The 13,000-nt window shown below is 44.3% G+C and overlaps 1 protein-coding gene across 3 annotated transcripts in view; it reads right to left on the bottom strand.

The window, feature by feature from the left end:
• Positions 1-5,407, bottom strand: part of Ipo11 (importin 11) — a 138,766-nt gene extending 133,359 nt beyond the window's left edge. For 2 of the 3 annotated variants that reach the window (XM_040728879.1, XM_040728880.1), the window contains exon 1: positions 5,224-5,406. The gene's annotated coding sequence lies outside the window, so the exon portion shown is untranslated. Of the gene's footprint in view, positions 1-5,223 lie in introns of all 3 variants that reach the window. The other variant, XM_040728881.1, reaches the window with a different exon arrangement.
• Positions 5,408-13,000: the final 7,593 nt, after the last annotated feature.

Here is a 13,000-nt window from a genome sequence, read left to right as displayed (position 1 = left end):
TCTAATAAAGAGTTGAATGGCCAAGAGCAAGGCAAGAAAAAGGACAGGCAGGACTGGCTGGCAGAGAGAATAAACAAAAGGAGAAATCTGGGAAGAGAAGGAGGAGAAAGAGAGAACAAGAAGAGGACACCAGGGGCCAGCCACCCAGTTACACAGCAAGCCATAGAGAAAGAAGTAAAGGTGTATAGAATAGAAAAAAAAAAAGCCCAGAGGCAAAAGATAGACAGGACAATTTAAGTTAAGAAAAGCTGGATAGAAACAAGCTAAGCTAAGGCTAGGAATTTATAAGAATAAGTCTCCATGTGTGATTTGTTGGGGAGCTGGGTGGCAGGCCCCCAAAGAGCAAAGAGTTAAAACAACCAACAACAATATATTGCATGAAAAGTTTAATTAAAACATGACAGCAATGTTTGTTGTCAGGTGGAGAGGTGGCTCATCAGTTAAGAGTATTGGCTGCTCTTGCAGAGGACCTAAGTCTGACTCCCAGGACCCAAACAGTGGCTCACAACTATCTGTAACTCCAGTTCCAGGAGATCCAACACCCTCTTCAGGTCTTGCCATCAGGCACACACATGAGGTACAAACATATATGTAGGCAAAACATTCGTGCAAATAAAAATAATTTCCTTTTAAAAAAATGTCCACTGTTGAATTCCTACCTGTCATTCACAAATGTTTTGGGACAGTTTTGATACAATAAACCCTTACAGTGACCAGCAAATAGGACCAGGAAAAGCAATAGAATAATCAGAACCAGAGTTATAAATACAGAGATATGTATGATCTTATAACTTTACCATATTTGGACCCATTTCTTTGACCAAACGAATCAGAATAAGCAAACAGTTCAAATTAAAATAAATAATGATAGGCCTTTACACACACTCATTCTCCAACTTTCACTGACCAAAGTAGTACATGTCAAACTTTATTGAACATTCCTATAATCTGAATATCTTATTAAATTGCAGATTCTGGCCAGGGGTGATGGTGCACACCTTTAATCCCAGTACTTGGGAAACAAAGGCAAGTGGATCTCTGTGAGTTCCAGGCCAACCTGGCCTACAGAGTGAGTTCCAGGACAGGTTCCAACACAATACAGAGAAACACTGTCTCAAAAAAACCAAAACAAAAAACAACAAAAAAGCAGATTCTGCTTAAGTTATTAAATAAAAACATCAGTGCTAGGAATAGAATACATGATCCAATGTCAGGGGGGCTCAAGGCTCCGAAAACAATAAGGCAAACTGCCACTGCTATTGGTCACTCCCTAGAACAAGAATGTAAGGACATACTGCTATAAAAAAAAATTTAAATGCCACAAGCCTCACCCGATGTAGAAAAATCAAGCTAGAACTGGTCTAGAGGCTCCCTCTCTGCTGGCTAGCCCTCATGGTGCTAGAAAAGAGCTGTGCTGGCTGCTGGGAAAGAATTGACATCAACAGTCTTATGCAGTTGGGAGCCATGTGCTCAACAATACTAAGAGCAAAGGAAAGATGAACCCCCTGGTACAACAGTGGTAAATCTGTTTCCGGGTTAACTAACTGCAGCCTGATTGTATTTGATGCCCAGGACAGGAGGGAATTCACAGCTGGTACTGTAAACCCAGTCAAACGCCCAAGGCTGGAGAGGTTAGAGATCCTAGAAGAGAAGCTACTTCTGCTGTTTTCCAAAATGTACAAGATGTAATTATCACAACTGCCTTCTAAATAACTGTTTATTACTATAGGATGTGCTGCTATCTGCTTTGGTCAGAGAAGTTTTCTGCAATGGTCAGCAGTGACTACAGACTCATAATGGGTTAAAGTACTGTGACTACATTGTTGTTGGATACCCAAGAATAAGTATGTTATCTATGACACCAATTCCAAGGTTCAGAAACCATCATGAAAGAAGGGGCAAAAAGCAGGGATGAGGGTGCGTGGAATGCTAACTATTGTACTCTTGAACTCACAGAAGATGTGACTACCAGCACAAAACTACTTACTATGTTTCAGGGACAGTGATGTTTCAGTAGGAAAGACTGCTACAAGGATGATGACCTGAGTTCAAATTCTCAGCGCCTATGTATAAAGCTGAGCATAGGCGAATGTGCCTATAACCACAACATGGGGCAGGAGGTAAAATCAGGTAGGTCACAAGAGAGCTTGCTTGGCCATTCAGACAGCCTAGCTTAAATGGAAATCTGACACCCCATTCAAGGTAACAATACGCATTCTCCTCTAGCATCCATATGCAAGCACGCACACACACACAGATCGCAAGAGTGAGCCTCTCAACACCCTGGTATGGAATGGGGAGGGGCTCATGAACTCCCTCCTTGAGGATTTATAGATAATAAATGGTTGATGGGGAGGCAGGGGAATGGTGCAGCCACAGGTAAGGGACCCATGCAAGTGTAAACAAATCTTCAAAGTTCCTATGGACAATCCTAATATCATAGGAAAGAGACAGACAAGAAAATAGAAATGGGCTAGTTAGAACAGAAAGGTATTAATGGAAAGGACATGAGAATAGTGGGGTGAACATGATCAAAATATATTATGTACATGTATGAAAATGCCATAATGAAACCTACTATCAGGTATAATATATGCTAATAAAAAACGTTGTTTTAAAAATACCTCAATATGGCCGGGCATTGGTGGCGCACACCTTTAATCCCAGCACTTGGGAGGCAGAGGCAGGCGGATCTCTGTGAGTTCGAGGCCAGCCTGGTCTACCGAGCAAGTTCCAGGACAGGCTCCAAGACAATACAGGGAAACCCTGTTTCGAAAAAAAAAAAAAAAAAAAACCAACCTCAATATGGAGATTGTTTCAGTAACACCAAATGAGCTAGAAGCATATATTTTTACCAAATTCCCAAATTTTGAGGATCAAGGATGTAGAACACTAATTGAACCTACGCTGTACAAAGCTTATATAAGTGTAGGCTTATTGGCAGTCAGTCTCATATTTAGAAAATCAAACAAAAGACACTCCAGAAGCACACCTGCAAGAGATGTGATTAACCATCCTGTAAAACACCCTGGGATTAGCTGAGGATACCCATCATCAAAGAACAGGGCTGGGGGAGCGGGGCTATAGCATAGAGGTAAAGTGCTTGCATACCATATGCAAGGCCCTGGGTTCTACCTCTAAAACCACAGAAAAAAAACCAAAAGCAAAAACAAAGATGCTTAATGGTCAACATGTGCAAGGCCCTGGGTTCAGTGCCAACACTACAAAAGTAAAATAAAAATAAAAAATTTAAAATTACTAACAGAAATACTACCTTAATCCCGATGTGGTTACACACACCAGCACTGGGGAAGAAAAGGTAGGCAGATCTCCATAAGTTTAAGGCCAGCGTGATCTACAAATGGAGTTCCACACCAACCAAAGATACGTAGTGAGAGCCTTTCTCAAAATAATAATGATTACAATAAACTAGAAAGAAGATACAAGACACACATGCAAGATAAACATCAAGAAGCTACTAATGAGGACTGGAGACATGGCTTTTAAGAGCACTTGAGGCTTTTCCAGACAACCCAAGGTTAGTTCCCAGCGTGTATGTCAAGGTGGCACACAACAGCCTGTAATTCCAATACCAGAAGATCCAACATCCTCTTCTTCCTGTGCCAACACCAGCACACACATGACATAAACATACACATATGGACAAGGACACACATTAAGATTTTTTAAATCTTTTAAAAAAGACCCAACTAGTCAAACATTACCTTTCCCTAAATATTGATATTTTTATTCTGGAGAAACATCTCCAGTATATTTTAAGTCCAAATGCTGCAAGCATTATTCTGCCTTCTAGCTTGGTTCTGAATGTGAATACATCCATAACATCACAAAAATCTAAAGACTTTTGTTTAATTACAAAATAATTTTTTCACACTTCTTTTTTTTGGGTTTTTTTTTTTTTTGGTTTTTCGAGACAGAGTTTCTTTGTATTGTCTTGGAGCCTGTCCTAGAACTCGCTTGGTAGACCAGGCTTGGTCTCGAACTCACAGAGATCCGCCTGCCTCTGCCTCCCAAGTGCTGGGATTAAAGGTGTGTGCCACCAACGCCCGGCTTTCCACACTTCTTTAGAACCTCCAATCATATCACTACATCTAAATTCTTCTCTGAGAATCCTCTTCTCACTTTAAGTGTGATCAAGGCAAAGAAAAACCTTCTGCCCTGTAGGTATAACACACAAACTACTGACATAATTAAACTGCTTGCACCAGCCCCAGTGGTAGATGCCATCAGAAAAAGGGGGGGGGGGTGAGGGAGGGGCGGGGACGGCTACATCCTCATCATAATCAACAGAGAGAAATTTCCTAATTTCACAAAAATTGTCCTCGGTGTGGAACAATGATGTAAGGAAAGCTATCAAGGCACTAGCAGCTCATTTAATGAAGTCATTCTACCCTTAATCAAAAGAGAAATTTTAAATAACGTGAAAATGGTTGTTAAGTGCTCTTCCTTGCATCCTTCTAAAATACAACCAAATCTTAAAGGCGCTATCGAATACAACAGAGCTCCTTTAATGTGTGGTGAAGAGGTATGCCAATTACAACCTTGGCACCAGGAGCCAAATTACCAGTCTTTGCTATTGACGCAAATCACTTTGCTGTACGGTTCTCTCGTTCACCTCATAATAAGAGGATTAAGGGAAAATGGCAAGTGCTATGGGCCTCGACATAATTCTGCTGAATCACAAATATTCCCAAATGTAAAGCTGCAGGAGTCGCCGAGCTTCAGCACTGGAGGCTCAGAATCAATCTCCTCTCCGAAAAAAAAAAATGCTTAAAGTCTTTTTTCCTTAAAAGCGAATGTTTAAAGCTTTGCACAGCACTGCTTCCACGGCAAGGTCGCCCGTACAGCTAACAACACACACTGGCCTTAGTGGGAGAAGCACATTCCCTTGCACTGTGCAACCCCGAGCCTCCAAGGACAAATACACCCCCCTCCCCGGCCGGCGACAGGGGACACAATGGATTCCCTCGGCTTTGCTCAGCCCGTCACCCAGACCCTGCCATTCCGCACCGTGGCCCCGGCGATGTCAGGCTTCCCGCAGCCCCGGCGCCCGTGCTCCCCCGGGGCTACTCCAGGGCGGCCAGGGCCCGCGGCCGCGGCGGACAGCTCGGGTGGACCCCGCGTTCCGCCCTCGGCTCGCGGGGTCTCGCTGCCCAGCCCACACCTCCCTTCCATCCCGCGCGGCTCGCGGCCAGGCCTCACCGTGTGCTACGGCCCGGAACAGCCCGGCCCGCCCCTCTCCACTTGTCCACACGAAGCGGCGTCGCTTGCTTCCGCGCCCCCACGCTGCTAGTCCACACGCTGCCACCTACTGATGCCGAAAACGGCTTCTAGGAACGCGCCATGTTCCGTGTCGCCACTCCAGACGCCGCGGGCGCGCTAAAATGACGTCAGAGGCTCCCGGCCGGCGCGCGCAGGAGAGGCCGAGCAAGAAGGCGATAGGACAGCGGAGGGCAGGGGAGGGAGGAGCTCGTGTTCGAACCCGGAGGCGCGCGGCAGCCAGCACAGCAGGGTGCGCTTGCGCGGTGCACCGGCCGTGCGCAGCCGTGGGGACTTGTAACTATGGAAACCGTAAGTCCCGGGAAAATCGGTTGTGTCCCGGGCTGGCTGAAGTGTATAAGTCGACACCATTTCATCGTCACTCCTCTAGATGTCAGCTATGTGTTTCTTGGGTCTGTCACAGCAGAGGAGAGCTATCAAAAGAATCCCATGAATGTGGTCTCTCCACTATTGCTTAGCTTGCCAGTTGGTGTCATCCCGTTAGATCACTCGAGGTCGCTCTGGTGCCTGATCTGTATTCGATCCTATGATTCCCTCTTCCCCCTATCCTACCCCCCACTCAACCTTCCTGTTCCTCCATGACCAACTCTCTTCCACTTCCCCCCCTCTCTATTTCCCAGGTCCCCCTCCCCCTCACCCCTCCCTGTGTTCCCCATCTGTTCAGAGGATCTTGCCTCATTTCTCTTCTCTTGGGTACCATGTATATCTTTTAGGTTCTTTCCTGCTTCCCAGACTCTCTGTCGGTGGAAGTGCAGACTGGCACTATCCTGATCCATGTCTAAAATCCATATATGAGTGAGTACATACCATGTTTGTCTTTTTGTGACTGGATTACCTCATTCAGGATGGTTTCTTCTAGTGCCATCCATTTAGCTGGGAATTTCAAGATTCCATTGTTTTTTTCTGCTGAATAGTACTCCAATGTATACCACACTTTCTCTATCCACACTTCAGTTGAGGGACATCTAGGTTGCTTCCAGGCTACTACAAATAATGCTGCTATGAACATAGTGGAGCAGATGTCCTTGTTGTGTGAATTTGTATCTTTTGGATATATGCCTAAGAGTGGAATTGCTGGGTCCTGTGGATGTCTATAGCCATCCTAGAACCTTCATCCAGTGACTGATGGAAGCAGAGGCAAACACCCACAGTTAAACACTGAACTGAACCCATGGAACCCAGTGACAGAGAGAGAGGAGCGGTGAGCAAATTGGCAAAGAATGGGCTGGAAAACCAGCAGAGACAGCTGATCTGAACAGGGGAGAGCTCTTGGACCCCAGACCGACAGCGGGGAGGCCAGCATGGGACTGATCCAGACCCCCCGAATGTGAGAGTCAGTGAGGAGGCCTGGACAACCTATGGGGCCCTGGGCTGTGGACCAGTGTCTATCCCTGGCATACAAACAGACATCGTGTGTCCATAGCACAAAGAGGGATGCTCTCTCAGCCTGGACGCTTAGGGGAGTGCCTGGACCCTGCCCTGAGTGAGATGACAGACTCTGGATATCCCCTATGTGGAAGGAAGTGGGGACAGGGTGGGAGGCTGGGGGAGATAGTGGGGGGTGCGGGAGGAGGCGAGGGAGAGGGAACTGGGATTGACATGTGAAGCAAGCTATTTAAAATTAGAGTAATTAAAAAAAAAGAATCTCATGAATGAACCCTACCCTACCACCATAGGTGTTTTTACAAGTTTGGACAGGCTTTCTTTTAAGGTTTTGTTTGTTTGGGCTTTGTGGTGGGTTTTTGTTGTTCTGGGGTTTTGTTTTTTGGGGTTTTTGTTGTTGTTGTTGTTTGTTTGTTTGGTTTGGTTTGGTTTGGTTTTTGGTTTTTTTGGTGGTGGTTGGTTGGTTGACTGGCTGGTTTTCGTTTCCCTTTTGGTTATTTAGTGTTGTGCTGTTTTATCGGTGGGGAATTAAGACGGGGTCTCATGACTCCAGGCTGGCATCACAGTCTCTGTTGTAGCTGACCACCAAATCCTGGCTCTTCCACCGCCTAAGGGTTCAGACTACTGCCTATGTCTCTCAAGATTGACTTAAAGACCCCTACCCAGCACCCCCTAGGAAAAGAAAAGCAAGGCCAGACCGTTGCCTAATGAAAAAACCCAGACCAGGTGCCTCGCCCAGCTGGCAGGATGTCAAACAGGATCTGTGGTCACCAGAGCAGTCATGGGACCCAGATAATAATTGCTGAAGCGTGCCGGGGTCTTTCATGAGGTAATACCAGGAAACTTAGTCCGTGGGAACTACCCCTGCCCCCAAGATGAGCCAATGAAATGCCTGTTGCTATGCTGATACTTATTTAACCATTAAAACTCTATAAATATTGTGCTCCCTACAAGCCCAGTTGCAGTATGCTCTGCACCCGAGTTGCAGTATGCAGTATGCAGGATGCTCCGCAGGTGCCTGTGTACTCAATAAATCACCTCTTGCATTTGCAGCCAGTGGTCTGGCCCCGGTTCTTGGGCAGAGGGTTCGGTTCAGTGCCCGGCGCTTTGATGCCGAGGTCTTTCACGATGTTTTTCAGTTCTACTCCACAGCGATACCAAGGGTGAAAAGATTTCAAACAACCAGTGCTGCCTAGCCCTGCTAGCTACCTAAGTTTTCTTGCTTTTAAAAAGAGAACTTTGTGAGGAAGATTAGCTGTGTTCATAAAGACCGATAGACATTTGCTGCTCGTTTAAGAAGTGCACAATACAGTCTCAAGATCTTCATGTAGAATGACTCATTTTAATGCCCAGGGCAGTGCTGGGAGGTATACCCATTATTGCATCCATTTTCCAAAAGCAGAAACTGGAACGCAGACAAGGTAACATGCCTAAAGCTCAATAGGTTTGAATTAAAGCACTAAGGTTTGAACAAAACAAGACAAAAAAGCAAACTCTTCTTTATAAAGATGTCCCTCATACAAAGACTTGTTTTTAAATCAGTACAAAGATAAAAATTCCCTCAGTGAGGAATGACTAAATCAAAATACATATAAAATGAAATGCGAAACTGACCATTTAAGTTTTAGGAGGGTATTTGTTGGCATATTAATACAATTCCAGTGTATCCTGAAAAGAAGTTACCAAAAGATATGTGCAGGAATGTCCCATATTTGGAAATTTTAAAATGTTGAAGTTCTAACTGATTTTGCCAATAGTTGGATGGTACTTGGCTATGCTTTTATTTTTCCTTGGTTATATCTTCTGATTTGATAGAAATATCGCACATCTCAAATTTAAGTATGCATAGAATTATGTGAGATATTAAAACACAGACCCTGGATGCTGAAGAAATGGCTCAGTGGCTAAGAGCACATGCTAATCTTCTAGAGGACCCAGGTTCAGTTCCCAGAATTCATATGATGTAAATACAGTTCCAGAAGTTCCAGTGCCCTCTTCTCAACTCTGTGGCATCAAGCAAACACCTTTTAAACAATTTAAAATTTTATTAACCACAATTTCAGGCCTTGACTGGTGAGAGGACTAAGCAGGTAAAGGCACTTGCCACCAAGCCTAGTGACTGAATTTGATGCCTGGATCACATGTGGTGGAAAGAGAACCAATTCCCAATAGTTGTTCTCTGACTTCTGCACAAACTCACACTTAAAGTACAGGGTCTCATGTAATGCAAGTTGGCTTAAAACTCTGCTTTGGAGTAATGTATCTTTTGTAAATCTGAGGAAATGTTTAATTTAGAAAAATGAGCATATACAAATTGTATCTATAATGCTAGGATACCAAATTACGGCACATTCAGAAGTTCTAATTTTAACTAGCATTGAATGGGAGATCTAGGTGCATTTTGTTGTTGTTGTTGTTGTTGTTGTTGTTGTTGTTGTTTTTCAAGACAGGGTTTCTCTGTGGCTTTGGGAAGCTGTCCTGGAACTCGCTCTTGTAGACAAGGCTGGTCTCGAACTCACAGAGATCCACCTGCCTCCGCCTCTTGAGTGCTGGGATTAAAGGCGTGTGACACCAATGCCCGGCTTATGTGCATATTTTTACCAGGCTTTTTCTTTGAGGCCACCAACCAGCTGCCAAATCATGACACAGACTGTTACTAGTTTTGAATGTGTGGCCTAGCTTGGGCTCATTTCCTCTTGAGCCTAGATGTCTCTTATTTATTCTGTCTGCCTGCAAGCCCTACCTGTCCTTTCTCTGCCTAGCTTTTGACTGTTCAGCTCTTTATTAGGAATCAGGTGCCTTATTCAGGCAAGATGAAACAATGCAACACAGTTTTACATAACTAAACAAATGCAGCATAAACAAATGTAACACATCTCTGACCAGTTAAAATATTATTTCATAGCACATATTATTGACAAAGCAAATATTTGCAGCTAGATAAATAATCTCAATCTACTGTGCTTCACACTATATTTGCATACTCAAATTTTTTCAAGAGCAAGTATTAAAATTAACTTGCCATTGAATATCTCCAGGATATATTTAAATTCTTTTTTCTTTTTTGGGTGTTTAAGGTGGGTTCGAGGAGGGTTGGTGGCTAGAGATAGAACACATGGGCTTTGCACATGTAGGGAAAGTACTCTAACCACTAAACTGTATCCCCAGTGTGTATTTGAAAGTCTTAATAGACATTCAGAGCCGGGCGGTGGTGGTGCACGCCTTTAATCCCAGCACGAGGGAGGCAGAGGCAGACAGATCTCTGTGAGTTCGAGGCTGGGCTGGACCGACAGCCTCCAAAACAATACAGAGAAACCTTGTCTCGTAAAACCAAAAAAAAAAAAAAAAGTCATTCAGTGTTTTCCACATATAGTTGAGAATGACAAAGAAATGGCAGAAAGTTGATGATGAATATGCTACATTATAGAAACATCAGGGGCTGGAGAGATGGCTCAGAGGTTAAGAGCACTTGTTGCTCTTGTAAAGGATATGGTTTCAATTCACACATAACCATCTCTAATTCCAGTTCCAGGAGATTCACTGCCTTCTTCTGATCTTTGTGGGTACCAGACAAGCACTTGGTGCATGGACTTACATGCAAGCAAAACACTCATATGCATGAAATAAATATAAAATTAATTCTGTAGTTAAAGAAGCATTGACTTAGTCGGGCGTTGGTGGCGCACGCCTTTAATCCCAGCACTTGGGAGGCAGAGGCAGGCAGATCTCTGTGAGTTCGAGGCCAGCCTGGTCTACAATGAGTTCTAGGACAGCCTCCAAAACAATACAGAGAAACCCTGTCTCTAAAAACAAAAAAAAAAAAGGAAGCCTTGACTTCCCTCTCCTGTCAGACATATGTGCACATACACATTTTTAAGAGTAATCAATTGTGGTGACATGTCTGTAATCCCAGAACTCAGGAGGCAGAGGCAAAAGGATTATGAGTTTTTGGCCAACCTGGCTTAGCTTTGTCTAAACACAAAGATCTTGGGGTCAGGGAGGAAAAGGCCAAGCGTAATAGGGCACATCTGTATCCCAGCACACGAGATTTGGAAGCTCAAGGATCAAGAGTTTAAGGACAGATTCAGCTACCTAACAGTTGGTGGCCACCCTGGCTGCTTGAGTCCCTACCTAAGGAAAAAAAATAAAACACATAAATTTTAAAAATCAGCTCAGCAATACCAGAACGCAGGAGACTGAAGCAGGAGAACTGCCACAGTTTGAGAATGGTTTCATGGTGGACTCCCGGTGAGGCACAACTACAGAATGAGAATGGTTTCATGGTGGACTCCCGGTGAGGCACAACTACAGAATGAGAATGGTTTCATGGTGGACTCCCGGTGAGGCACAACTACAAAATGAGACTGGTTTCATGGTGTACTCCTGGTGAGGCACAACTACAAAATGAGGCTGGGTCTCCAGGAGTGAATTCAACACCAACCAAACTTTAAAAACGACAAGAATTGGCCAGGCAGAGGTGGTGCACACTTTTAATCCCAGCACTCAGGAGGCAGAAGCAGGTGGATCTCTGTGAATTCTAGACCAACCTGGTCTACAGAGTGAGTTCCAGGACAGGCTCCAAGAGAAACCCTGTCTCGAAAAACCGAAAAGTAGAAAAGAAAAAAAAACAGGAATTAAAAAGGTATCTAAAGAGCCTTGGAGAGCTTGGGAAAGCTTTGTCGTAGAGTGCTTGCCTGTGGTGCACAAGGCACTGGGCTTGATTCTTAGCACTACAAATGTGATTAATTCTGTGGAGCAGTTTTTGTTTTCTAGGTTCTGCTAGAATTGTTATAATGCTCATATTAATAAACATCTCTGGGAGCAGGCCCTGCACCTTGCCAGGGAAGCATAATAGAGTCAACCCTGTTAACAGAGGTGTGGGTGAGCCAGCCCCAAAGTTATGAGCATGGGAGAGTTGTCCCCATTTCTCATCTGATGAACCAACCCTATAGCTTCCCAGGCTCAGGCCCGGGGTTATGCCTTGGCCGGGCCCAAAATTCATCCCATCTATGAGCTGCTGGAGCACGTGAAAGAAGCTGACCTGAAGACCCAAAGCTGCAGGATCTCCACAACACAGGACAACAGAATACCTAGGAAGAGTTCTAGCGAGGACCCAGCATCGACAGTGTAGCAGTAACCAGAGGCTTCAAACTAAACCCTTGCAAGTAACGATTAAGCACAAAGGGGTCTGTGGTGAGACTTGCTGTATCACACTGCAGCTTCCATGATGAGACTTTTTATTTTCCCCCTTTTTTCTCTTAAATTTTGTTTTATTTGCGGGGAGTGAAGGGACAGAGGGCAGATTCGAAGGGATTGGGAAATGAATGAGATTGAGATACATGATGTAAAAGACACATAGAATAAAGAAAAAAGGAAAGGAGACACGGCTGGGATCAGCAAAGCACACTTCTGGGTACATCTGTGAGGGTGTTGGCCATGAGGGCTTTGACCTATTGATTGATTCAAAGGTTGAACACTGCTGTACCTGTGGAAGATGGGGTCCAGTTAGAGAAAGGGGATTGTTAGCAGTGTGCATTTGAACAGTGTGTCTTGTACCTGGCCACTCCCTACCACTTCTATTTGTTTTCTGGATGCCATGAGGTAAACAGCTTTTCTCTATCATGGCCTTCCTCGATGTCCCTTGCTATCATCCTCATAGTTGCCCCTGGATTGACATCTCTGAAACCACGAGCCAAAATAAACCATTCTCTTTTTTTTCCTCAGATATTTGTCACAGTGATAAACATCTTACTAGCACAAGTATCCAAATAGTTTATGAGATGTTTATTGCTTGAATAATTTTTACATTGTTTCTACTTTGTAAAGGGGTATAAAAATAAGTGTAAGATATAGTGGGTACCCCCACAGACACAGAAGCAATTCCAATTACGATAACAAATTTTCAAGTTCTTGGAGATTGCTTAGCAGTTAAGTCTTTGTTGCTCTTCCAGAGGACCCAAGTTCAGCTCCCAGCATCTGTGGTTCATAACCACCTATTAACTCCAGCTCCAGGAGATCAATTCCCCTCTTCTGACCTTTCTGGGTACCATACATACATGGCACACACACACACACACACACACACACACACACACACACACAAATCTTGTTCATCATGGTGGTGCATGCCTTTAATCCCAGTGTTCAAGAAGCAGAAGCAAGTGGATTTCTGTGTGTTTGAGGCCAGCCTGGTCTATATAGTGAGTTCCAGACCAGCCAGGGCTATATTATGAGACTCTGTCTCAAAAGAAGCCTCTCCAAGGCTCTTTGGATGCATGTAACTTTTTAATACCTGTTTTTTTTCCTGAGCTACTGC

This window comes from Mesocricetus auratus, unplaced genomic scaffold, assembly GCF_017639785.1.
Source record: "Mesocricetus auratus isolate SY011 unplaced genomic scaffold, BCM_Maur_2.0 Super-Scaffold_100020, whole genome shotgun sequence".
In the NCBI taxonomy this organism is placed as follows: domain Eukaryota; kingdom Metazoa; phylum Chordata; class Mammalia; order Rodentia; family Cricetidae; genus Mesocricetus; species Mesocricetus auratus.
This window is presented reverse-complemented; position numbering and strand designations above follow the sequence as displayed.